General features: G+C 40.4%; 1 protein-coding gene and 1 long non-coding RNA gene across 6 annotated transcripts in view; both read left to right on the forward strand.

Annotated features, from left to right (window-relative positions):
• LOC139178601 (uncharacterized) overlaps positions 1–17,263 on the forward strand; it is a 47,515-nt gene extending 30,252 nt beyond the window's left edge. Inside the window, exon 2 of the long non-coding RNA XR_011562986.1 lies at positions 1–17,263. This exon is cut by the window's left edge and continues 24,828 nt beyond it. This is a non-coding gene — a long non-coding RNA (uncharacterized lncRNA).
• Positions 1–24,071, forward strand: part of SUCLG2 (succinate-CoA ligase GDP-forming subunit beta) — a 515,982-nt gene that overhangs the window by 30,573 nt on the left and 461,338 nt on the right. The gene's annotated exons all lie outside the window — the stretch shown is intronic.

Consider the following 24,071-nt stretch of genomic DNA (forward strand, 5'->3'; position numbering starts at 1 on the left):
GGCCAGTCTAGCTTATGATGAATTCTTGTATGGTTCCTTTATGCTCTTGTTCACAGAGCATAAAGTCAACAGGTTCATCTCAGCCTGTTGACTGAGATGGTAATGTAATTTGGAAGCCCTGTGGTCAAGATGGCAGAACCTCTGTCACCTAGGTTTCTGAGCTCTTGTGGATAAGAACTCCCTCCCTACCTGCTTGCCTTCCCAGAACTGACTTCAGCAAAAAGGACACTTTTGTTGTGTTGAAGCACACTGTGTGTGTATGTATTTGTTACCTTAAGTTCTTGAACCTGAACTAGTACAGAGCTCAAAAAATGTTAGCTAAAATCCCACATAGGACCTTGGGCAAATCAGTTTACCTCATTTGTAAAATTGGGATAGTTAGTCTGACTTCAAGGGTGGTTGTGAAGGTCTAAATGGAAATGACGAATGTTCGGTGGATAGTGAAGAGCTGCACATAGAGAGGGGTTATTATGGTCTTTCGCATTGTGCCCATGAAGAGCAGGGAACAGAAGGCAGTGTTACTTGGCTGCTACTCTCACTGCTGAGATTTCTCTCAAACACATTGACAGAGTTCCTCATTCCTTGTGACCCCTGAATTACACTGGGTGAAGACGGATGGAGCGGGGGTCCAGAGGAAAGGCCAGCATTTGCCTTGATGTGATATACAGACAGTTGGTGGCACCAAGGCTGATATTTGGGATACTGTGGTGAACAGTCTAAATGTTCAATTATAAATGCAGTTTATAATTGAAAAATATCTCTCTCATTCTAAACATGTACTTTTATATAATTGCTTGAGGTGAGGTTCAAGTAAGTATTCGAGCAAAACATAGATAGTAGGCTTAAAAAAATAAGTATACTTCTGGTAAGGAGCTGTAGCAAAAATCAAGGAAGTTGGGTTTGCAAGGTAGTATAATGACAGAGAACAACATATATGTCATTTTTAGTTCATCTGTCTTTAGGTTATTCATTGAGCAAGTAATATGCAAGTACCTGCTATCATTTAGGAACAATTTTAGTGACCAGGGATATAACAGAACAAAACAGACAAACAATCTGTGCCACCTTTCTAGTGGAGAAAGAGAGACATTAAACAAAGAACATATATGGTGAGCTAGATGACAGTATGTGCTATTGAGAAAAATAGGGCAGAGAAAAGACAGATTGTGGGTAATGGTGTTGCACCTTTAATTAGGACTGGTCAGTGAGGTAGTCATTGATAAGGTGGTAGTTGAGCAAAGATCTGAAAGTGGGAGAGCTGTGGAGAAGTCCGGGAGGAGAGTGTTCCAGGTAGGGAAGGGGCAGGTGCAGAGGCCCTGAGATGGGGTCATGTACCTGGCATGTTTGAGTAACAAGTAGCCAGTATATCTTGGGAGAGAAAGGAGCTTGGTGAGATGGACAGAACTGTCATAAATTACCACCAATGAGGTGGCTTCTGAGTTCAGAAAATTTTTTTTTCTCTTTAGAGTTCTGGAGGTCAGAAGTTCTGAATCTAGGTGTTGGCAGAATTTGCTGTCTCTAAGCGTTCTAGTTTCATTGAGTTAGACAAGGCTGTGGTCCTAGTGTGATTAGATTGACTAGTTTTCTGTGATTATGGTTTCAGTATGTCTGCCCTCTCATGCCCTCTTGCAACACATAACCATGTTACTTGGGTTTCTCTTACCTTGGACGTGGGGTATCTCTTCACAGCTGCTGCAGCAAAGCACAGCTGCTGCTCCTTACCTTGGACAAGGGGTAGCTCCTCACCGCCGCCCCTCCTGACCTTGAATGTGGAATAGCTCCTCTAGGCCCTCCTGTGAAGAAAGCTGAAATTAAAAAATGCTTACTCCTTGGAAGGAAGCTTATGACTAACCTAGATAGCATATTCAAAAGCAGAGACATTACTTTGCCAACAAAGGTCCATCTAGTCAAGACTATGGTTTTTCCAGTGGTCATGTATGGATGTGAGAGTTGGACTGTGAAGAAGAAAGCTGAACGCCGAAGAATTGATGCTTTTGAACTGTGGTGTTAAGAAGACTCTTAAGAGTTCCTTGGACTGCAAGAAGATCCAACCAGTCCATCCTAAAGGAGACCAGTCCTGGGTGTTCATTGGAAGGACTGATGCTGAGGCTGAAACTCCAGTACTTTGGCCACCTGATGCGAAGAGTTGACTCACTGGAAAAGACCCTGATACTGGGAGCGATTGGGGGCAGGAGGAGAAGAGGACGACAGAGGATGAGATGGCTGGATGGCATCACTGACTCTATGGACGTGAGTTTGGGTGAACTCCGGGAATTGGTGATGGACAGGGAGGCCTGGCATGCTGCTATTCGTGGGGTTTCAAAGATTTGGACACAACCGAGTGACTGAACTGAACTGAAGTATCTTGCAATTTTACTCATCAGTTAGACCTCAATGAAGTAGGGGAAAAAATAAAAATTAAGCAATAGAAAGGCAAATAAACAGAAGTCATGTATGGCTATTATAGTTGGACCATAAAGAACAGTGAGTGCCAAAGAATTGATGCTTTTGAATTGTGGTGCTGGAGAATAATCTTGAGAGTCCCTTCGACTACAAGGAGATCAAATCTGTAAATCCTAAAGGAAATCAACCCTGAATATTTACTGGAAGGATTGATGCTGAAGCTCCAGTATTTTGGCCACCTGATGTTCAAAGACTTTGATGCTGGGAAAGATTGAAGGCCGGAGGAGAAGGATGTGACAGAGGATGAGATGGTTGGATAATATCACCAACTCAATGGAAATGAGTTTGAGCCAACTCCAGGAGATAGTGAAGGACAGGGAAGCCTGGCATACTGCAGTCCATGGGGTTGCAAAGAGTCGACCATGACTTAGCAGCTGAACAACAACAACAACAACTTCTAGCCCTGGCCTAACTAACTGTGTGTTCTTAGGCAGGTAGTTTGAACTCTCAGAACTTTATTTTCCTTTTGTGTCTACTGAGGAAATAGAACAAGGATGTTGTAAATACTTAAAAGGTTGAAACTTCAGAGTACATAGTGAGTGCTCAGTAAATGGTGGTGATGGTGATGGTATTAGTAGTACTAGTTGTTTTATTAGGAATTATAAAAATAATGCATTTTGTTTTCAAAAGTTTAATAAGTTGAACATTTTCTTAATATATCATTTTACATATAGGGATGTTATAAGGTTGGATTATATAGTATGCTTTCTTAAAGTAGCAAGCTAAATGACTTACGCTGTAACTGACCAGTTCGGAAAGTAAGAATTCATTCTGTTGATTTTCTCTGGATCACCGGAAGCCTGTTGCAGAAAGTAATCTTGGTCCCACGGTGTGTATGGGCCACATTCTCGTTTCCTCTCCTGACTCACTGTGAGCCTCATCCTCTTTCTCCTCCTGTATGTGGACTCACATGCAAACCCGAACTCATGTTCATTTGACACTGAACTGTGAGGTCCCTTCAAACATTAGACTTGAATGTCCTTGTATTTTTATATATGATGTTTGCTGTGCAGAAATGCCAATTCCTAACATCTCTGTTGTCTTTTAATATGTAGCCCAAATGGTACTTCTTGTTATGTTTTCTATTGCTCACTGTTAACTTTTCTCTGACCCACCTCCAGTGGCCGAGTCTCTTTAATCTTTGTGTTTTCAGCGTCTAGCACACAGAAGTTCATAAGAATGAATGTGTCCCGTTTCTGGTTAACAAAAGCTTATACTTACTTGAAAGCAAGGAGTTTTCTGCCTCTGATGAATAATTGGTCACTTTAAATTGTCCAGGAGAAAGTGTGGGTGTCTGGAAATCATCATCAGAACTTGCAAACTTGAGAGACTAATTCTGTTTCTTAGTTAATAAAAAAGTGCCCATGAATAACCAATAAAAATTTAATTGAGAGAATAATCAGATATTGCTTCCAGCCATTCTCCCCTTCCTTCTCCGCATGTGGAAAACCAATTACTTCACTCTTTTACCTGAGGAACTCTTTAATCAGTGTGATTTGGAATAGATTGTAATGGAGAAGTTGATAGTTTAATATCTGATCTTAATTTTCAAGACTTGGAAGCTCGGTGCTATGCCCGTAGTTGATGCTTTAATATTTTTTATATTTATTAGTGTGTTTTTCAGTACATTAAAATTTATTGTATTAAATGGCAACATAGCACATAAATGTGGGCATAGTTGGAAAAGTTTTTGGTTCTAATGTGAGTTCAGCTTTACAGAGGACAATATATTTGATTCTGCTTTTGATGGTGGTGGTGGTTGTTAGACTCTTAGCTTCGTATTTAGTGTCCAAAATTTATCTGTTACTCAAATTTTAATTTATTTTGTGGCATTAAATGAAGGAATGAATGACAACAAGATAAGAAACTATTTGAGGGGGATAATAGAGCCAAAAATCATGTCTTTTCAAAAATATTTCATTTGTTTGGGTATGAAAATTATTTCAGGGAAATCCTTTGATTTTTTAAAAAATATTATTTTGCCACCTGGCTATTTTGTGACTCTTTGCCCAACGCTTCTGGTTTATTCTGTGACTAGCCTGTTCAGGTTTTTATTAACCATCTCAAAATTAGATGTCTTCTAGCTTGACAGATAGCAATTGGCTTCATATCAAACTTCAGTTCTGCCAGGAATCTGAAAAGATTTAAAGAAAACTTTTTTGACAATTAAGTAATATTTTGAAGGTATCAAGTTGCTGACATAAAATGATTGATATAAAGCATAGTCTTGGAGAAAACCTATGATGTCAGATATTTTAAATGTTATTTCTGCATAAGAAAATTTCAGTTGCCACTTATTATAAAAAAAATCTTGGGAAGCCACAGAAAAATGTTGAAAGGCCATAAAGATCCCTGCAACTAACTATGCCCTAGATAAAGCCATCGTGAGCAGTAGTGTGTGCCTTTTCATTATTTTTGTACACATATGCCTTATGTACATACATGCATCTTCTAAACAAAGTTAGGGTCATACTGGTTAGATAATTTTGTTTTGTGATTTCTCTCCCATTTTGCATAAGATCATGGGTACTAACCTATGCATCAAAAATTTTTGCAGATATTATTTCTGATGCCAAAGGTTTTGGAGAAAAAGAAGTGTGCTCACATAGATTTCCTCATCTATTTTGCTATTTGCTTATTAGTGGGCATTGGTTTTTGGTGTTCCACTCTTTTAATGTTGTGATGAATATTCTTAAACATAAATTTTAGTTTATTAATCAAATAAATTCTTAAGATGTTTTATCAAATTGCCCTCCAGAAATGCTTTACAAATTTACACTCTCTCTGTGGTGATTAGTAATAACAGCAATAATAGTGGCTCCAATTTATTGACACTTTATTGTATGTTATATGCTACATCCTAGTCTAAGCACTTTGTGTGAATTACCTAATTTATTCTTAAGAAAACACTAGCCTCCTTTCAGAGTAAGAAAACCAACATGGAATATATGTGAATGTATGGTTTTTTAATCGCTTGACCTCATATTTAATCAAATATGCGAATTAAATTTTTTTTTTAATAGATGGGAAATAACTTCTCATTGTTTCAGGCTGTTTGATACTACAGAGATTGTACATTTTTTTCATCTGCCCTAAAATAAACACTATTATCTTCCTCTGTCTTAGGAAGAAATTTGTTTATGAAAATCACCTAAGACAAGTTTTAAATTCTTATGAGTCAAAAATACGGTTTTTTACTCCTGATTTCAATAGGAAAATGCTCTGAATGCATTTTGAATGCATTCTTGACTTATAAAATTAATACCATTTTATGCTAAACAATACTAAGCCCTGTTAAAATGGACACAGTTTTTTTAGGAATTAAAGTCAACAGTGGCCACACGACTGGAAAAGGTCAGTTTTCATTCCAATCCCAAAGAAAGGCAATGCCAAAGAATGCTCAGACTGTTGCACAGTTGCAGTCATCTCACACGCTAGCAAACTAATGCTCAAAGTTCTCCAAGCAGGGCTTCAACAGTATGTGAACCAAGGAACTTCCAGATGTTCAAGCGGGTTTTAGAAAAGGCAGAGGAACCAGAGATCAAATTGCCAACATCTGTTGCATCATAGAAAAAGCAAGAGAATTCCAGAAAAACATCTGCTTCATTAACTGTGCTAAAGCCTTTCACTGTGTGGATCACCACAAACTGTGGAAAACTCTTCGAGAGATGGGAATACAAGACCCCCTGACCTGCCACCTGAGAAATATGTATGCAGGTCAAGAAGCAACAGTTAGAACTGGACATGGAACAGCAGACTGGTTCCAAATTGGAAAAGGAGCATGTCAAGGCTGTATATTATCACCTTGCTTATTTAATTTATATGCAAAGTACATAATGTGAAATGCTGGGCTGGATGAAGCACAAGCTGGAATCAGGATTCCAAGGAGAAATATCAATGACTTCAGACATGCAGATGACACCACCCTTATTGCAGAAAGTGAAGAGGAACTAAAGAGCCCCTTGATAAAAGTGAAAGGGAAGTGAAAAAGCTGGCTTAAAACTCAACGTTCAAAAAATTAAGATCTTGGCATCCAGTCCCATCACTTCAATGCAAATAGGTGGGGAAACAGTGGGAACGGTGACAGATTTTATTTTCTTAAGCTCCAAAATCAATGCAAATGGTGACTGCAGCCATGAAATTAAAAGATGCTTGCTCCTTGTAAGAAAAGCTATGACTAACCTAGACAGTGTGTTAAAAAAGCAGAGACATTACTTTACCGACAAAGGTCCATCTAGGCAAAGCTATGGTTTTTCCAGCAGTCATGTATGGATATGAGAGTTGGAGCATAAAGCTGAGCATTGAAGAATTGATGCTTTTGAACTGTGATGTTGGAGAAGACTCTTGAGAATTCCTTGGACAGCAAGGAAATCAAACCAGTCCATCCTAAAGGAAATCAATCCTGAATATTCACTGGAAGGACTGATGGTGAAGCTGAAGCTCCAATACTTTGGCCACCTGATGCGAAGAACCGATTCATTGGAAAAGATCCTGATGCTGGGAACAATTGAAGGCTGGAGGAGAAGGGGAGAATAGAGGGTGAGATGGTTGGATGGTATGACCGACTCAGTGGACATGAGTTTGAGCAAGCTCTGGGAGTTGGTGATGGACAGCAAAGCCTGGCGTACTGCAGACCATGGGGTCAGAAAGAGTCACACACAACTGAGCAACTGCACTGATCATGACATGACATAACACGATGGTTTCCTTTCATTGTTTGCTCTGTAATGCATCTGTTCTCTGAACTCCTTCAGCCTTTGTTTAGCCATATATTTTGTTGTTGTTCAGTCACTCAGTAGTGTCCGACTCTTTGCAACTCCATGGATTGCAGCACGCCAGGCTTCCCCGTCTTTTCATGGCTGCAGTCACCATCTCTAGTGATTTTGGAGCCCAAGAAAATAGTCTCTCACTGTTTGCCTTGTTTCCCCATCTATTTGCCATGAAGTGATACACACTTAATATTCTTTTTAGCAAGTATGGAGGAGGCAATGGCACCCCACTCCGGTACTCTTGCCTGGAAAATCCCATGGACGCAGGAGCCTGGTGGGCTGCAGTCCATGGGGTCACTAGGAGTCGGACACGACTGAGCGACTTCACTTTCACTTTTCACTTTCATGCATTGGAGAAGGAAATGGCAACCCACTCCAGTGTTCTTGCCTGGAGAATCACAGGGACGGGGGAGCCTGGTGGGCTGCCGTCTATGGGGTTGCACAGAGTAGGATACGACTGAAGTGACTTAGCAGCAGCATTGATACTCACTGTTTAGGTAATTGAAAGTTTAACGCAAGCTCCATTCAAGAAAACCATAAAGCATACAGAAAATCAATGAAAACAATGCAAGTGATACATGAGATAATTAGTATGTATTATGAACTACCACCCATGAGCACACTTATATCAGATGTACAGATATAAGGCTGCTTGCATGATATTTCTTGTTTTCAGCTTTCGGCTGCTTACAAGGCATGAGGTACCAAAAATGATCCTTATAAATAAATGCCATGTCAGTTGAACCAGATTTATTAGATGAAACTCCTCATTAAGTTGAATTCTTGTAACTTGGTGGATATATCTCAGGGTCTTACTGTATTATAAATGATTGGGAAGAGGGAGGGAGTGAAAGTTATTTCATGTCATGTAGCTCAGGTAAGTGTTTTAATTGAGTTTCACAAATGAAGGTTTTGGTGCACGGTGATTAGTTTTCAGTTTTCTAAGTATCACATTGACTATTGGATGGGAGAGTAAACTGCAGCCAAAAAGGTATAGAGGTAGTCCTGAGTTAGGAGGCTGTTTGGAGAGTCAAGTGGAAAGGTTCAAGTGTGATTCTTAGATCATTTGTATCAGGGTCACCTGGGATACTTGTTTAGAATGCTGATTCCCGGGTCCCCATGTATATAATCTATAGTTAAAATTCAAAAATCTGCAATGTATTAATGTTTGTCTCATTAATGTTTGAGAATTAGTGATCTAGAGATCTTTAGAGTCTGTTTTAGCCCTGTATAGGAAAGAAAACATTTTTTGGTCTCTTTTATGAATTTTTGAATAAAGGAAAATAAATATACCTTTCATAAGAATTCATTTTGATTGTCTTGGGAAAAAAAAAAAGGATCATTTATTGGATATTTAATAGTTACCAGGCATTGTCCTAATTGCTTTTGATATCTTTTTTTTTTTCCTTAAGCTTTCCACAACTGGGCAAATTCAGCATTAATAACCCAGTTTCTAGATGAGGAAACTGAAATTGCTAGAACCTGAAGTTAGAATATTTTTGGCTGCACGTAAAAAAGACTTGACTCAAACTGACTTAAGTAATAATTTTTTATTTCAATTATCAGGGACTCCATAGTAGGTTATGCCTCAGGTTGGTGAGTTTCAGTGGCTTATGTATGTTATTGAGACTCCAGGATCTTTGCTTTTCTCTGCTGTGAGGGTGTTGGCACTGGTTTTACCTTTTGGAAGCAAAGGTGACTTTCGCATTTCTGGGAGAGAGAGATTCTTCCAGAGGAAGAATAGAGATGTTCTCTTTTTGTTATTTTTCTGAAGGGAGGAAGTTCTTCCCATAACCCTCCCATCAGGCTTCCTTTCATATGTTTATGGAGAGAATTGGGTTACGTACTCATTGCTGAAGCCATAGAGGTGGGATTCCCATCACTGGCTGGGACTACTGAATGATTTTGAAAAGGTACTGGAAGTTACTTGATTTTGAAAAGGTACTGGAAGTTACTTACTGTGTCAACTATGGCCAGACTGCTGGGGATTGGCTGAGTTAGGATGTAAACCCTCTTATCTGTCAGACTCCAAAGTCTTCTTGGTTCTTCCTGATCCCGAGTTATGTTTCAAGTATCCATTTGCAAGCCTTCCTATTCCTAGGCTGTTGAGGGCATCTCCAGTTGCTGGAGCTCATAGCCAAGTTAAAAGGACTACATTTACTTTAAGCTTTCTGCTACCCAAAGGCAGTTTGAAAACTGTGTACTGTCCACTAAGAGGGGAAAGGTCAAGTGTTACTACCAGCTGGAAATGTATTGATGTGTGTCAACCTAGCAATGAGCAGTGATGCGGGAGTTAGTTTCTGAGCCTTTACAGAGATAGCCCAGCCTTTATAGGGCCCACTAAGTGCCAGGTTAAGCACTCTAATTGTGTTTTCTACTTGACACAGCAATATCATGAAGTATGTACTATCATCATCATTATCTGTCATTTTCCTTATTTTACAAAAGAGGAAACTGAAGCTTCGATGGGTTAGTTTGCCTGAGTTCACCCAACGTGTGAATGGTAAAGAGTCCTGATTAAAATTCACTTTTACTTAAAAGATTTTTACACTTACGCTTTTATTTAAAAGATTTTTACAATTGTGAAATATAGCATAAAATACTGTAAACAAATCTGCATAATTTATGTGTAGTTTAATTTGTAATTATAAAGTGAATATCACTCCCTGGACCAAAATAGGTTATCAACACACCAGAAAATCCTCATCTCGCTGTTTCTACCGATCAGTTTCCATACTACTTATATTTGTGGTGCTCTTTCAGTTGTGAGACTTAAACTCTTAATTACTCTGCTTAATTTTCCTCCTTAGCAATCTTAGGGCTTCCCTGGTAGCTCAGCTGTTAAAGAATCCGCCTGTTATGCAGGAGACCCCTGTTTGATTCCTAGGTCAGAAATTCCCCTGGAGAAGGGATAGGCTACCCACTCCAGTATTCTTGGCCTTCCCTGGGGGCTCAGATGGTAAAGAATTCTCCTGCAGTGTGGGAGACCTGGATTTGATCCCTGGGTTGGGAAGCTCCCCTGGATAATGTAATGGCAACCCACTCCAGTATTCTTGCCTGGAGAATCCCCATAGACAGAGGAGCGTGGTGGGACACAGTCCATGGGGTCGCAAAGAGTTGGACACATCTGAGCTACTAAGCACAGCACAGCAAGTCATAAAATGGCATTTAAGGGGAAGCTAGATGGACCAGAAATCAGAGGCATTGATGTTCCCCTTTTGTAATTATATTTACATTAATCAATTATATATCAGCCAAGTCACGTCTTCAAAAGGGCAGATGTAAGGCCAAGTAACTTCTAATAACCATTATCCAGATAAAGAGTTGGTTAACTAGGGCTTGAAAACCAAGTTGGAGGGCAGGTTTTGCTTGCTTTTTTGTTTGTTAATTTAGTATTATTGGTTTTAGAAACCCTTAACAATTTGGTGGTATACATCACTCATTTTGAATAGCAAGTATTTTGTTCACTATGTAAGCCAGTAAATTGCCCTTGCACCTTATTGATTAAAATGTCCTAGCTCTTGAAGGACTCACAAGTATAATTTCTCTAAGACAGACTGTACTTGTGTTTTTTAAAATCCACCATTGAGGTCTGTCCATGATAAAGTGGAACCAAGTGATTATTAATTTTTCATTGAAATCTTCTGAATAAGTGTTTTTTTCTTGGTTGGTTTCAAAAGGAGTCATATTCCTGAATCTAATTAGAGGCAGTTCATGTACTGTAGGCTTATTAAGATTCAAGGCACTTTTTTATTTGAGCCTGCCTGATATCCCTTTTTAATTTCACTTAAATTTGAATTACTCTAAGCATCATGTGGGCATATTGAAGATACTCAGTGTTATTAATAATGATGATGTTGACGAATCTGTCCCATCTTACTCTTCTCAAGTTCCATAACCTTATTCTTGATCTTGGCTTGTGAATACGTGTGACTGTGCTGCTTCCCTTTTCTTCCTGTGGCAAACATCAGTAATCAATCATGACATTATTCTGGTGGGCCCAGACAAAGCCCATGAACTTTTTTCACATAGCACACCAAGCAGACAATTCCATTTGGCCAGTTAGCAGGCTCTTTGCCTTTCCTGGTCCTGATATTGGTTGTCTTAAGTTTAAATATGTGTATCCTTCTTTATGACCTATTGAGTAAGTTGCTCTATCAGCTGTTTTTTTCTTTTTCCTCAGTTTCTGCCTCGGAGTATCATTTTTCTCTCTATTTGAATGAAGATCTTTCTTCATACTGTTCAGTTCAGTTCAGTTGAGTCGCTCAGTTGTGTCTGACTCTTAGCGACCCCATGAATTGCAGCATGCCAGGCCTCCCTGTCCATCACCAACTCCCGGAGTTCACTCAAATTCACGTCCATCAAGTCGGTAATGCCACCCAGCCATCTCATCTTCTGTCGTCCGCTTCTTCTCCTGCCCCCAATCCCTCCCAGCATCAGAGTCTTTTCCAATGAGTCAGCTCTTTGCATGAGGTGGCCAAAGTATTGGAGTTTCAGCTTTAGCATCAGTCCTTCCAAAGAACACCCAGGACTGATCTCCTATAGGATGGACTGGTTGGATCTCCTTGCTGTCCAAGGGAGATCCAACTCAGTCCAGTCAAGAGTCTTCTCCAATGCCACAGTTCAGAAGCATCAATTCTTCAGCACTCAGCCTTCTTCACAGTCCAACTCTCACATCCATACGTGACCACTGGAAAAACCATAGCCTTGACTAGATGGACCTTTGTTGGCAAAGTAATGTCTCTGCTTTTGAATATGCTACCTAGGGTGGTCATAACTTTCCTTCCAAGGAGTAAGCGTCTTTTAATGTCATGGCTGCAATCACCATGTGCAGTGATTTTGGAGCCCCCCAAAATAAAGTCTGACACCGTTTCCACTGTTTCCCCATCTATTTCCTATGAAGTGATGGGACCAGATGCCATGATCTTCGTTTTCTGAATGTTGAGCTTTAAGCCAACTTTTTCACTCTCCTCTTTCACTTTTATTAAGAGGCTTTTTAGTTCCTCTTCACTTTCTGCCATAAGCGTGGTGTCATCTGCATGCTGCTGCTGCTAAGTCACTTCAGTTGTGTCCGACTCTGTGTGACCCCATAGACGGCAGCCCACCAGGCTTCCCCGTCCCTGGAATTCTCCAGGCAAGAACACTGGAGTGGGTTGCTATTTCCTTCTCCAATGCATGAAAGTGAAAAGTGAAAGTGAAGTCGCTCAGTCGTGTCCGACTCTAGCGACCCCCTGGATTGCAGCCTACCAGGCTCCTCCGTCCATAGGATTTTCTAGGCAAAAGTACTGGAGTGCGGTGCCATTGCCTTCTCCATCATCTGCATATCTGAGGTTATTGATGTTTCTCCTGGCAGTCTTGATTCCAGCTTGTGTTTCTTCCAGCCCAGCGTTTCTCATGATGTACTCTGCATATAAGTTAAATAAGCAGGGTGACAATATACAGCCTTGATGTACTCCTTTTCCTATTTGGAACCAGTCTGTTGTTCCATGTCCAGTTCTAACTGTTGCTTCCTGACCTGCATACAGATTTCTCAAAAGGCAGGTCAGGTGGTCTGGTATTCCCATCTCTTTCAGAATTTTCCACAGTTTATGGTGATCCACACAGTCAAAGGCTTTGGCATAAACAGAAATAGATGTTTTTCTGAAACTCTTTGCTTTTTCCATGATCCGGTGGATGTTACCAATTTGATCTCTGGTTCCTCTGCCTTTTCTCAAACCAGATTGAACATCTGGAAGTTCACGGTTCACGTATTGCTGAAGCCTGGCTTGGAGAATTTTGAGCATTACTTTACTAGCATGTGAGATGAGTGCAATTGTGTGGTAGTTTGAGCATTCTTTGGCACTGCCCTCTTTGGGACTGGAATGAAAACGGCCCTTTTCCAGTCCTGTGGCCACTGCTGAGTTTTCCAAATTTGCTGGCATGTTGAGTGCAGCACTTTCACAGCATCATCTTTCAGGATTTGAAATAGCTCAACTGGAATGCCATCACCTCCACTAGTTTTGTTCGTAGTGATGCTTCCTAAGGCCCACTTGACTTCACATTCCAGGATGTCTGGCTCTAGGTGAGTGATCATACCATCGTGATTATCTTGGTTTTGAAGATCTTTTTTGTACAGTTCTTTTGTGTATTCTTGCCACCTCTTTTAATATGTTCCGCTGCTCTCAGGTCCATAGCATTTCTGTCCTTTATTGAGCCCATCTTTGCATGAAATGTTCCCTTGGTATCTCTAATTTTCTTGAAGAGATCTCTAGTCTTTCCCATTCTGTTGTTTTCCTCTATTTCTTTGCATTGATCGCTGAGGAAGGCTTTCTTCTCTCTCCTTGCTATTCTTTGGAACTCTTCATTCAGATGCTTATATCTTTCCCTTTCTCCTTTGCTTTTCACTTCTCTTCTTTTCAACAGCTATTTGTAAGGTCTTCCCAGACAGCCATTTTGCTTTTTTGCATTTCTTTTCCATGGGGATGGTCTTGATCCCTGTCTCCTATAAGATGTCAGAAACCTCTGTCCATAGTTCATCAGGCACTCTTATCCTTCAGATCTAGTCCCTTAAATCTATTTCTCACTTCTGCTGTATAATCATAAGGGATTTGATTTAGGTCATACCTGAATGGTCTAGTGGTTTTCCCTACTTTCTTCAATTTCAGTCTGAGTTTGGAAATAAAGAGTTCATGATCTGAGCCACAGTTAGCTCCTGGTCTTGTTTTTGCTGACTGTATAGAGCTTCTTTATCTTTGGCTGCAAAAAATATAATCAGTCTGATTTTGGTGTTGACCATCTGGTGATGTCCATGTGTAGAGTCTTCTCTTGTGTTGTTGGAAGAGAGTGTTTGCTATGACTAGTGCGTTTTCTTGGCAAAACTCTGTATTAGCCTTTGCTCTGCCTGCTTCATTCCATATTTCAAGGCCCAATTTGCCTGTTACCCCAGGTGTTTCTTGACTTCCTACTTTTGTGTTCCAGTCCCCTATAATGAAAAGGACATCTTTTTTGGGTGTTAGTTCTAAAAGGTCTTGTAGGTCTTCATAGAACCGTTGAGCTTCTTCAACATTACTGGTTGGGGCGTAGGCTTGGATTACTGTGATATTGAATGGTTTGTCTTGGAAACAAACAGAGTTTATTCTGTCATTTTTGAGACTGCATCCAAGTACTGCATTTCGGACTCTTTTGTTGACTATGATGAAACCATAATCACAGAAAACTAGTCAATCTGATAACACGGAACCCAGTCTTGTCTAACTCAGTGAAACTAAGCCATGCCATGTGGGGCCACCCAAGGCGGGCAGGTCATGGTGGAGAGGTCTGACAGAATGTGGTCCACTGGAGAAGGGAATGGCAAACCACATCAGTATTCTTGCCTTGAGAACCCCATGAACAGTATGAAAAGGCAAAATGATAGGATATTGAAAGGGGAACTCCCAGCTTGGTAGGTGCCCAATATGCTACTGGAGATCAGTGGAGAAATAACTCCAGAAAGAATGAAGGGATGAAGCCAAAGCAAAAACAATAGCCAGTTGTGGATGTGACTGGTGATAGAAGCAAGGTCCGATGCTGTAAAGAGCAATATTGTGTAGGAACCTGGAATGTTAGGTCCATGAATCAAGGCAAAGTGGAAGTGGTCAAACAGGAGATGGCAAGAGTGAAGTCGACATTCTAGGAATCAGCGAACTGGACTGGAATGGGTGAATTTAACTCGGATGACCATTACATCTACTACTGTGGGCAGGAATCCCTCAGAAGAAACGGAGTAGCCATCATGGTCAACAAAAGAGTCCAAAATGCAGTACTTGGATGCCCTTTACTGTAGGTTCTTTGTATTACCTTACTTCCTGTGTATACTCAGATCACTCAAGCTGTCCACTTTTCAGTGTGTGCACCTCAGAACAAAGTACTGGGTTTTGTTCTGAGGTGACTAGTCTTGACTTCTTGACTAGTGTTTGTTCATTTCTTTGGAGTTTGTTCTTAGAAGTGACTCCTTTCTTAAGATGAGGACTCTTTCCTGTTTTAATAGCATGAACTCATAAAGACTATCTCTGCTTGAATTCCTCGTGCATATGTATCAGACAGTCTCTGTTTGTAGCATGGCCATGTAAACTCCTAGCTTTGGCCACCTGATGCAAAGAGCCAACTCATTGGAAAAGACCCTGATGCTGGGGAAGATTAAGGGCAGGAGAAGAAGGGGGTGACAGAGGATGAGATAGTTGGCTGGCAACATCGACTCAATGGACATGAGTTGAGCAAACTCCGGGAGATAGTGAAAAACAGGGTAGTCTTTTGTGCTGCAGTCTGTGGGGTCACAAAGAGTTGGATGCGACTGAGTGACTGAACAACAAAAACAAAGCTCTTAACAGACTGAACTTTCCATAGCTACTGACTATATATTCTGGACAAAATGCAAAAAGAAAGAACTTGAATGTTCTGGACAGTGAAGAAAAGCACGGGGATCCCAGAAGAGAATTGAAATTGGAAGAGACAGGCATACTGTATTCTCAGTTTTTACTTCCAAGATTTTTCTTGATAACAGGTCACCCCAATCCAAGGGTCAAACCCAGGTCCACCCTCATTGCTGGTGGATTCTTTACCATCTGAGCCACCAGGGAAGCCCAAGAGCAGGTCAAATGATATGTAAAACTGCAATAGAAAACCTCTAGTCTTTCTTCTCTGAGGAAGCAAAGAACAGAGTTAGGCATAATGGCAGCAACTGGCAAGTGGGGGGTGGGGTATCCTGAATAGGAGAGAGACAAGGGGTGAGTCCTGGATCCTGTGCATAAACTGTGCAAATCACAAGGTTCGCCCTGAAGGATACATGTAGGAGGCTGAGTGCAGGTGGCCCCGCTAAAGTGAAAAAGAACTGAACTAAGATTTGAGCAGCTGCCAAGAGAGAGTTTGTAGTCTGAGTCTGAATGTGTGTCACCAGTGAATCACTCTTCTCTGAGAAGTCAGCTTTTTTTTTTTTTTTATAACCTGTGTCTGATACATGCAATGTAAATATGCTTCTTTTCCCACTGCTCAGTTGCCTGTCTGAGTTTTGTGTGCTTCATTCATAGTTCACAGGTTTTGGGCTTAAAAGGCAGGAAAGAGGTCTAATATATTTAGAATTAGTGCAAAGCCTATCCAAGGCAGGAGTTTGATAAGAGATTTTTAAGAATGATAGTTATGCCACAATTCCCACCCACTTCTTTTGCACAGTTACTGGTGTGTTGTGAAGATTGCCCGCATGTGTACTAATGCCATGGTTACCTCCTTTGTTGGCTCTTCAGCATGGTGTTGGTAGCAGTGTTGACTATATTACACAAATCACAGTAATAATAAGTGGTAACAGCTAATATTTTCTGAGCTCTCATTACACAACAGGCACTGTTCTAAGCACTTTATATAGTAACTGATTTTATTCTCTTGGTAATCCTTTTTTATTATTCTTATTTTATGGTTGAGTAAATAAAGGCTTAGAGGTTGAATTGTTTAGTCGCTAAGTTGTGTCTGACTCTTTATGACCCCATGGACTGTAGGCTGCCAGGCCCATCTGTCCACAAAATTTCCTAGACAAGAATACTGGAGTGGGTTGCCATTTCCTTCTCCGGGGGATCTTCCCAACCCACGGATCAAACTCATGTCTTGTGCATTGTCAGATGGTTTCTTTACCACAGAACCACCAGGGAAGCCCCAGCGGTTGGATATATATCTATAAAGTGGTAAAGCCAGGAGCCAAGTGAAGAGGAAGATAGGTTGGTATGGTATATACACATGTACACACTCTCAGAGAAGTTTGGTTTGAATTGGGAGTTGGGTATCGTCTGGACTGAGTTCCAGTAGACTACTGAGCAAAGCAGATGTGACAAATACCGTTTTCTTGCCACTGTGTCCTGTCAGGTTTACTGGCATGATGTTGGTAGGGATAAGATTAAGAAATACTTGTGTTAACCCAAAGATTGAAGCCTAATTTAGTTAAAGATAATTAACTAGTGAGTAGTTACCCTGTCTTAGTTAAGTTAGATTCTATCTAGGCAACAGTTTTTTGACTCTTGTGACTAAAATAGCACTGAAAATTTTATTTGTATTGAGGAGCAAATTACTGAGTATAGTCAGAATGAAAAGAAGAAAATAAACTAAGAGAAATAATAGTTCACTTTGTTTAGGCTAGAGTTTTTGACATCTGCTCACAGGCTTGCCTGATGAATCCCAGGGACAGAGGAGCTTGGTGGCCTGCCGTCTATGGGGTCACACAGAGTCGGGCACGACTGAAGTGACTTAGCAGCAGCAGCAGCAGCACAGGCTTACAGAACCTTGATGATGGTAGTGGTCCTGAAGTCAAGAATTGAAAAACATACCAAAGAGCTTTTATGATACACCGAACACCAAAATTTACTGATGAGATGACTTGGGGTCTCTCTGGATACAAAAGAAGGCTTACATAATTTATAGAGGTTGTCCAGGATGGAGATGTGGGGTTTCTTCTCTGTTCCATATTGTTCAGACCACGTCTGAAACTTTGTCCTCTTCTGAACACCATGGTCATAGAATAGACACTTCATCCAGTAATGGAGTAGCTAGTATTAGACTAACGGGTGAAATGTAAAACAATGATGACTTCTTGACAAAATATGAAAAAAATTCAAAAATATTAAAATATTTGATGATGTTATTGACAAAGTGAGGTAGATACTGGAGAGAATTCCATCCTTTAAGGAAGGGAAGTGCACTGAGTAATAACCACATTTATACAGCTTTTCCTTTGAGGGCTCCTCCCATCCTACCCAGAGCATTAAACATCTGTCTATTGAAATCTTATTTTTGTGTATTTGCCTAGACAAATTTGTGCTGTGCCTGCTTAGTTGCTCAGTTGTATCCAACTCTTTATGACCCCATGTACTGTAGCCTACTAGGCTCCTCTGTCCATGGGGATTCTCCAGGCAAGAATACTGGAGTCGGTTGCCATGCCCTCCTTCAGTGAATCTTCCCAACCCAGGGATCAAACCCAGGTCTCCCACATTGCGGGCGAATTCTTTATTAACTGAGCTACCAGGGAAGCCCTAGACAAGTTTAGGCTTTACTATTGCTAGGAAAAGTTGTTGACACTGATAGGAAGCATTGTTTTTTAACTGATACTGATTACAGCTTTCACTATTAAAACTAAATGTTTTCCTGGCATTTCATTATGGAATATGTCCTTAATTTCATGTATACTTGGGGATTTACACTATTTCATAGGTTATAAGACATGAGGAAATCAAATATACACTGAAGGAGTCATACGGATTTTGGTTTAGAACTTGCTTTATGAAAACATGCAAAATTCATTTGCTGTTTCTGTATTTTAAAGGTTTGACCTCTGTGTAAATGACCTCACTTCAGAAATTGATTGCAGTGTATTGCAGTGTTTTTGAATATTGATATAATAAATATTTAATGGATACATCTTGGTAGTAAGTACTCCATCTAGCATGGAATTAGAGAAATTTTACCTGAATCAGCCTGTGAAACAGCTAGAAAAACATAATCATGTCCTTTTGAATAACTTTAAAAACATTTAACTTTTCATTATTAATTTGTTCTTGCTTTTTGGTTTCTGGCTTAAGCTTATTAATTAAAAAATGTGGTACCTGTACATTCATCCCTGTACACATCCATTACATCTGTGGAGTAAAACAGATTCTTTTATTGACTGTAGATATTTATGACAATATAATAGTTATAATAGTAAAAGCATTTATTGAGTGTCTTCTTTGTGTTAGGCACTATGATTCATACTTCAAGGGGAGGATCTCATTGATGACAGATGATAACCTGACAGGATAGTAATTAAGCTCATGAGCTCCACAAATTTGGTTAGGATTCCTGAGAACTTGGAAACATGTCTAGTCTTCTGTGCTTCAGTTTTTCACCTGCAGTTGGGGATAATCCTCTTCCTACCTTCCTGTTTCTAAATTTATGTACTGGGACAGTTATCTCCTGTGGTCACTTCCTGTTAATGGTCATGGTCATCAACATAGTAGGGCAAGGGCTCAAAAGCAGGTCTTTGCAAAGTCCATGATTTTAATCACCTTCCTGTGTGTCTAAGCATGGCTGACACATAGTAGGTGTTAAATAAATGTACTCTGAGGTACATTCTTCCCTGTAGAGTTTGTGTTTGTGTGAACTGCCATTTGTAGGTAATATAAGGTAAAATGTAGAAAGAAACTTTTCACCATTGTAGTCTTAGAGATAAGTGGTGGGCATGTAGACTGAAAATTGGATCATTCTAAAAACATGAATACTGAACCGCTTGGAGAAGGAAATGGCTTAGCTCAGAAAGTGCCTGACCTTGTCTAATTTAGTGTCACAAGAACTGTTGTTGTCTCCTATGAAGGCAGTTTGGTGGCCCCGGTTTTAGGTTGAGATCATTTTATCTGTGGTCTGTATATCTAATAAACTGTTATCACTCTGCCAATACTTATAAAGTGCTTTGTACACATCAGGACTGACCAGGCACGAGGGATGCATTGGTGAAGCCATCAGGGCTGGTATGTGCCTTTGAGGCCATCATAGTTTCTTGGGATGCCCAAACATTGACAGATCACACAATTATGTCATCAGTCGCACTTTGAGAGATGCTGTGAGGGAAAATGATGGACTTTGGTGAGAAAGATTGAGCTAGGAATGGAATGCTGATGTAGATTTTAGATTAGCAAATATTTTCTCTAAAGGACCATATAGTAAATATTTTAGACTCCTGCTGCTTACATTCTTGATTGGAACCAACCACTCAACTATTACCAACTGTAAAGTGAAAGCAGCCCTTGACAATATGTAAAAGAATAGATGTGGCTGTATTCCAATAAAACTTTATTTACAAAAATTGGCTGGTGGGTAGATATGTCCAATGGACTGTGGTTTGCTGAATCCTGATTTAGGAAATCGGGAAAGGTTTTCTGGAGAAAATTATTCATTTGAAAAAGTAGTTTATGCCTTTGGTACAGAATTAAAATCATTGGCTGTTATAATAAAAATAAAATCTCCTATGCCCTGTGCCTTCCTCAGAAGAGAGCACCCTTGCTAGTTTGGGGTGTAGCATTCTATGTATAAAGTTTATAAGCCACACCTATAAATTTAAATAAACTGTTTAGAGGTTATTTATTGAGTAAGCTGAGTTAGGCAAGTTTTGTGTGGGGGAAAAAGCTGGTTCTGCTGCTGGATCTGCTGCTGTTCATTGATGAGATGAGGCTAGGGAACTCTGCTCATCGTTAGTCTTCTTTTTCCATCAATAATGGGACACAGTCTTTCAGCTCCTAATACAGATAAGGATTTGTGAAAATTAGTGTCTGCTCTTGAGACTTTCTGGTCATAAAATGATATTAGTGGGAGGAGAAGGAGCACCTCTGGAATTGCCGTAGAAAGGCTTAGCAAAATGAGATTTACAGTCTGGAGCTTCTCACGCTCCTTCTACTTGTGTAGTTTTAGAGAAGGAACTCTTCTCAAGGAAATTGACTATGTGTGGTACTCTGCAGAAAATGTGCTCAAAACTTGGATTTGATAGCTCCTGGATGAGAATTTCCATCTTATTCCCTGTAGTGGAATCACTTTCTGAGTTAATTCCTGGCTGTTTTGTATTTTCTCAGTTGGGAAATAAAACAACATACCCAGAATTCCCCTCCCTTTTCTTTTGCCCTGTCCCTCTACAAATAGACCTCTTCTCCCATAATCTGGACTGGTAAGAAAGGACATTTGGGCTAGCAAGATGTTTCTGTTGCCAGTCAGAAAGACTTATCAAAATCCATAGCTTGACTTTACTTAATGAAGTAGTCTTACTGTATCTGCCCTGGAAAGCCTCATGTATGCTTTCCCTTAGCTAGTGAGGTAAAAAACTCTCCTGTAGGACTCCCAGTGCTGATGAAGGAGGGTATGAGGATGCAGTTTCCTTCTCTGGATTCTCAAGTAACCTGTCCCCATCTCATATTGAGGACAGGAGTCATCAAATTGTTTCTTCAAAGACCATATAGTAGGTATTTTAAGCTTTGTAGCTGTGCAGTCTCTGTTGTGACTACTCAGCTCTGCAGTTGTAGTGAGAAAGTAGTAAGAGACAATATATAAACAAGAAAGTTCATCCCAAACACCCTGTCAAAATATTCCTTCCAACTGTATATCAGGGTCCTCCTGAGAGATTTTGGGAGTTGATGTACCTTTGTCCATCTTGAATGTTCACACATGGCATTCATTCCATAAAAAACTGAATTGAGTACTTGCTATGTATCATACAGTGTTCTAAGCACTGGACATTCATCTGTGAACAGACAAGTTTGGGCCTGATGGACTTGACATTCTATAAACATATAATATTAGTTACAGATATGGAGAAGGAAATGGCAGCCCACTCCAGTGTTCTTGCCTGGAGAATCCCAGGGATGGGGGAGCCTGCTGGGCTGCCGTCTATGGGGTCGCACAGAGTCGGACATGACTGAAGCGACTTAGCAGCAGCAGCAGCACAGATAAAGAGTCATCAAACAGGAACAGCGTTGCCTAAATTTCTCTGTATTCATACTTTCCATTCCTGCTTTTTTCATTTGGAGTTTAGTCAACTGCACTAGTTATTTTAACAAGAATAATGTAGCAAGTTGATGAAAGAAATGTTGGGAGGACTGCAGGTACAAAAAGAGAACCCTGACTAAAGCAGAAATTGTAACTGTAGGAAGCAGCTACCACCCCTGGAATAAACTCTCCAAGAACTTGGAAATGGGAGGAGGAATCCTGCAGTGCTGGGACCTAGAACATTCAGGAGGAGGCACTGCCTGGCAGCGTTCCAATGGCTCTGAGGCTAGTCTAGGCATATAGGCAGAACCTTGTAAACTGAAAGCAGGTGCTCTTGGAACCAACTGATACTGCCAGGGTGAAGAGCTGGGACTCGGAGCTCTCATGAAGGAATGTCATACCCTGAAAGGAGCAGATACTTTCTCCATCCTCCAGCCTTCTCGTCTTGCAGTGGTGCCATGTACTGGCAGAACATAATGGGAAGCCGGCTGGCAAAGGAGAAAGTGATTTGCACAGTTTCAGTTAGCAGAGTGGTGGGCATCTAGACGGGAGGTTTCAGAACTGATAAAAAATAGCTTAATAACTGGCACATAGTGATAAGGTTGAAGTGTGGGCCCTCGTTCTGCACTGAATCCCAAAGAGGTTGTGCAGAACAATAAGATAAGTGGAAATACCTGAAAAAACAAATATGTACTTTCACACAAAGGGGAGACAGCTCCTGTTTCCTTCCATCTGATATTATGGTTAGTTGTGTACTTGAATTTCTTTGCAATCTATGACATTTCCTAAGGGAGTAGCTAGTTCCACGAGATCTAAAGCAAATGTCAAGTGAAAATTTGTTAGGGGAAAACTGTGAAATATATCTAAATATGCATATTTTTTAAATGATTGGACTTCTCAGAACCTTTAATAAGATAATTTGTGTTGAGAATTTGTAAGTAATGAAGTAAAATGGTGTATTTGGCAGATACTTGACCATAAACTTCTCTCCTCCAATTTCTAGTTCACTCTTTTATCTTCTGAAAATATTTACTTTCAACAGATCTCTTCTTGCCTGTTTTTTTCCACTGATCAATTAAAAAATTTCAAGATCTTTAGATAAATTTTTTAATTACTACATTATTCTGTGACATGTCTGATGTATTATTTTTTTAAGGCATAGTTTTGTGCTTTGTTCTATATGAGTTTTTTTTCTCTCAGATATTAGTTCTCTTTGTTTCTCTTTCCTGATGTTGGTGGGCTTACACTGTTTATTACTGACTTTGTTCTTACAGCATCCTGCTGTCAGTGACTGTGGGGGAGGGGCTGAGCATGTCGTCCCATGGAACGTGTCAGTAACCAGGCTTTTCCCAGGGTGTCAGGGGGCACCTGGGCCACTGTGTCAGCCCTTGGGCCCAGGTGCCCCAAAACACCGCTTTTTGTCTCGCATATCTTATACTACCTGACATCAGTTAAGTCACCCTAATGGTTGCCTTGGCCCCTCCTGTGCTCCCTGTGTACCAGCCTTCAAGTTTCAAGTATAACCCGTTACTTCCACTTCTGGTACAATTCCTGTCCTAGTTGTTTTAGATGTGGGATTCTATTTCAGTCTAGTTCCTGTTTGCCTGACATTCTTCAGGGATTTTTCTCAACTTCTGGTCTACCAAGGTACTCCTTTCTTCACTATTATTTTCTCCAGTGCTGCTATAACTGTTTTGTTTAGACATTTTGGCCCAATCTTGTGTTCTTCCTTTCTGTGTCCCTACTCTGTTTAGCTTTTGTTCTAACCTTGTAGAGTAGGTAATGCTTACTAGTCTGATTGCTTTTGGGAGGGGACTTGGTCTCAAGGTGGCAGATCACTTCCAGCCATCATTTTGGCAGTATTTCCTTTGGGTGTTTCCTCTGCCTTGGGAAGGTCAGGTGCCTCAAAGATGGCAGGATCTGTGGAAATCACAGATATCCACAGATCCACGGGGAGTGTCCTCCACTAGAGACAAAGGAGGAGGTCCTCCAGAAAAGAGCTTGGCAGCCAACAAGGGAAAGGAGTTATTATTATCTTTTTTTGATATTTATTTATTGGGATGTACTGGGTCTTAGTTGCAGTATATAGGATCTACTTCCCAGACCAAGGATTGAACCTGGGCCTCCTGCATTGGGAGCTCAAAGTCTTAGCCATTGGACCACCAGGGAAGTCCCAAGGGCGAGTTATTTAGGCTGTTAATCCTGGGATAGCCATTGGATGCTGGCTGAATCTGGCCACGTGGAAAGTAATGGAGCACCGTCTTCTCATTTCTTGCCTTTCTGTGTTGTTTCTTGATCCCAGATCAGATTGAAAAGGAATGTCATAGACGTTGTTCATTTTTT

Source organism: Bos indicus, chromosome 22 (genome assembly GCF_029378745.1).
Source record: "Bos indicus isolate NIAB-ARS_2022 breed Sahiwal x Tharparkar chromosome 22, NIAB-ARS_B.indTharparkar_mat_pri_1.0, whole genome shotgun sequence".
NCBI lineage: Eukaryota > Metazoa > Chordata > Mammalia > Artiodactyla > Bovidae > Bos > Bos indicus.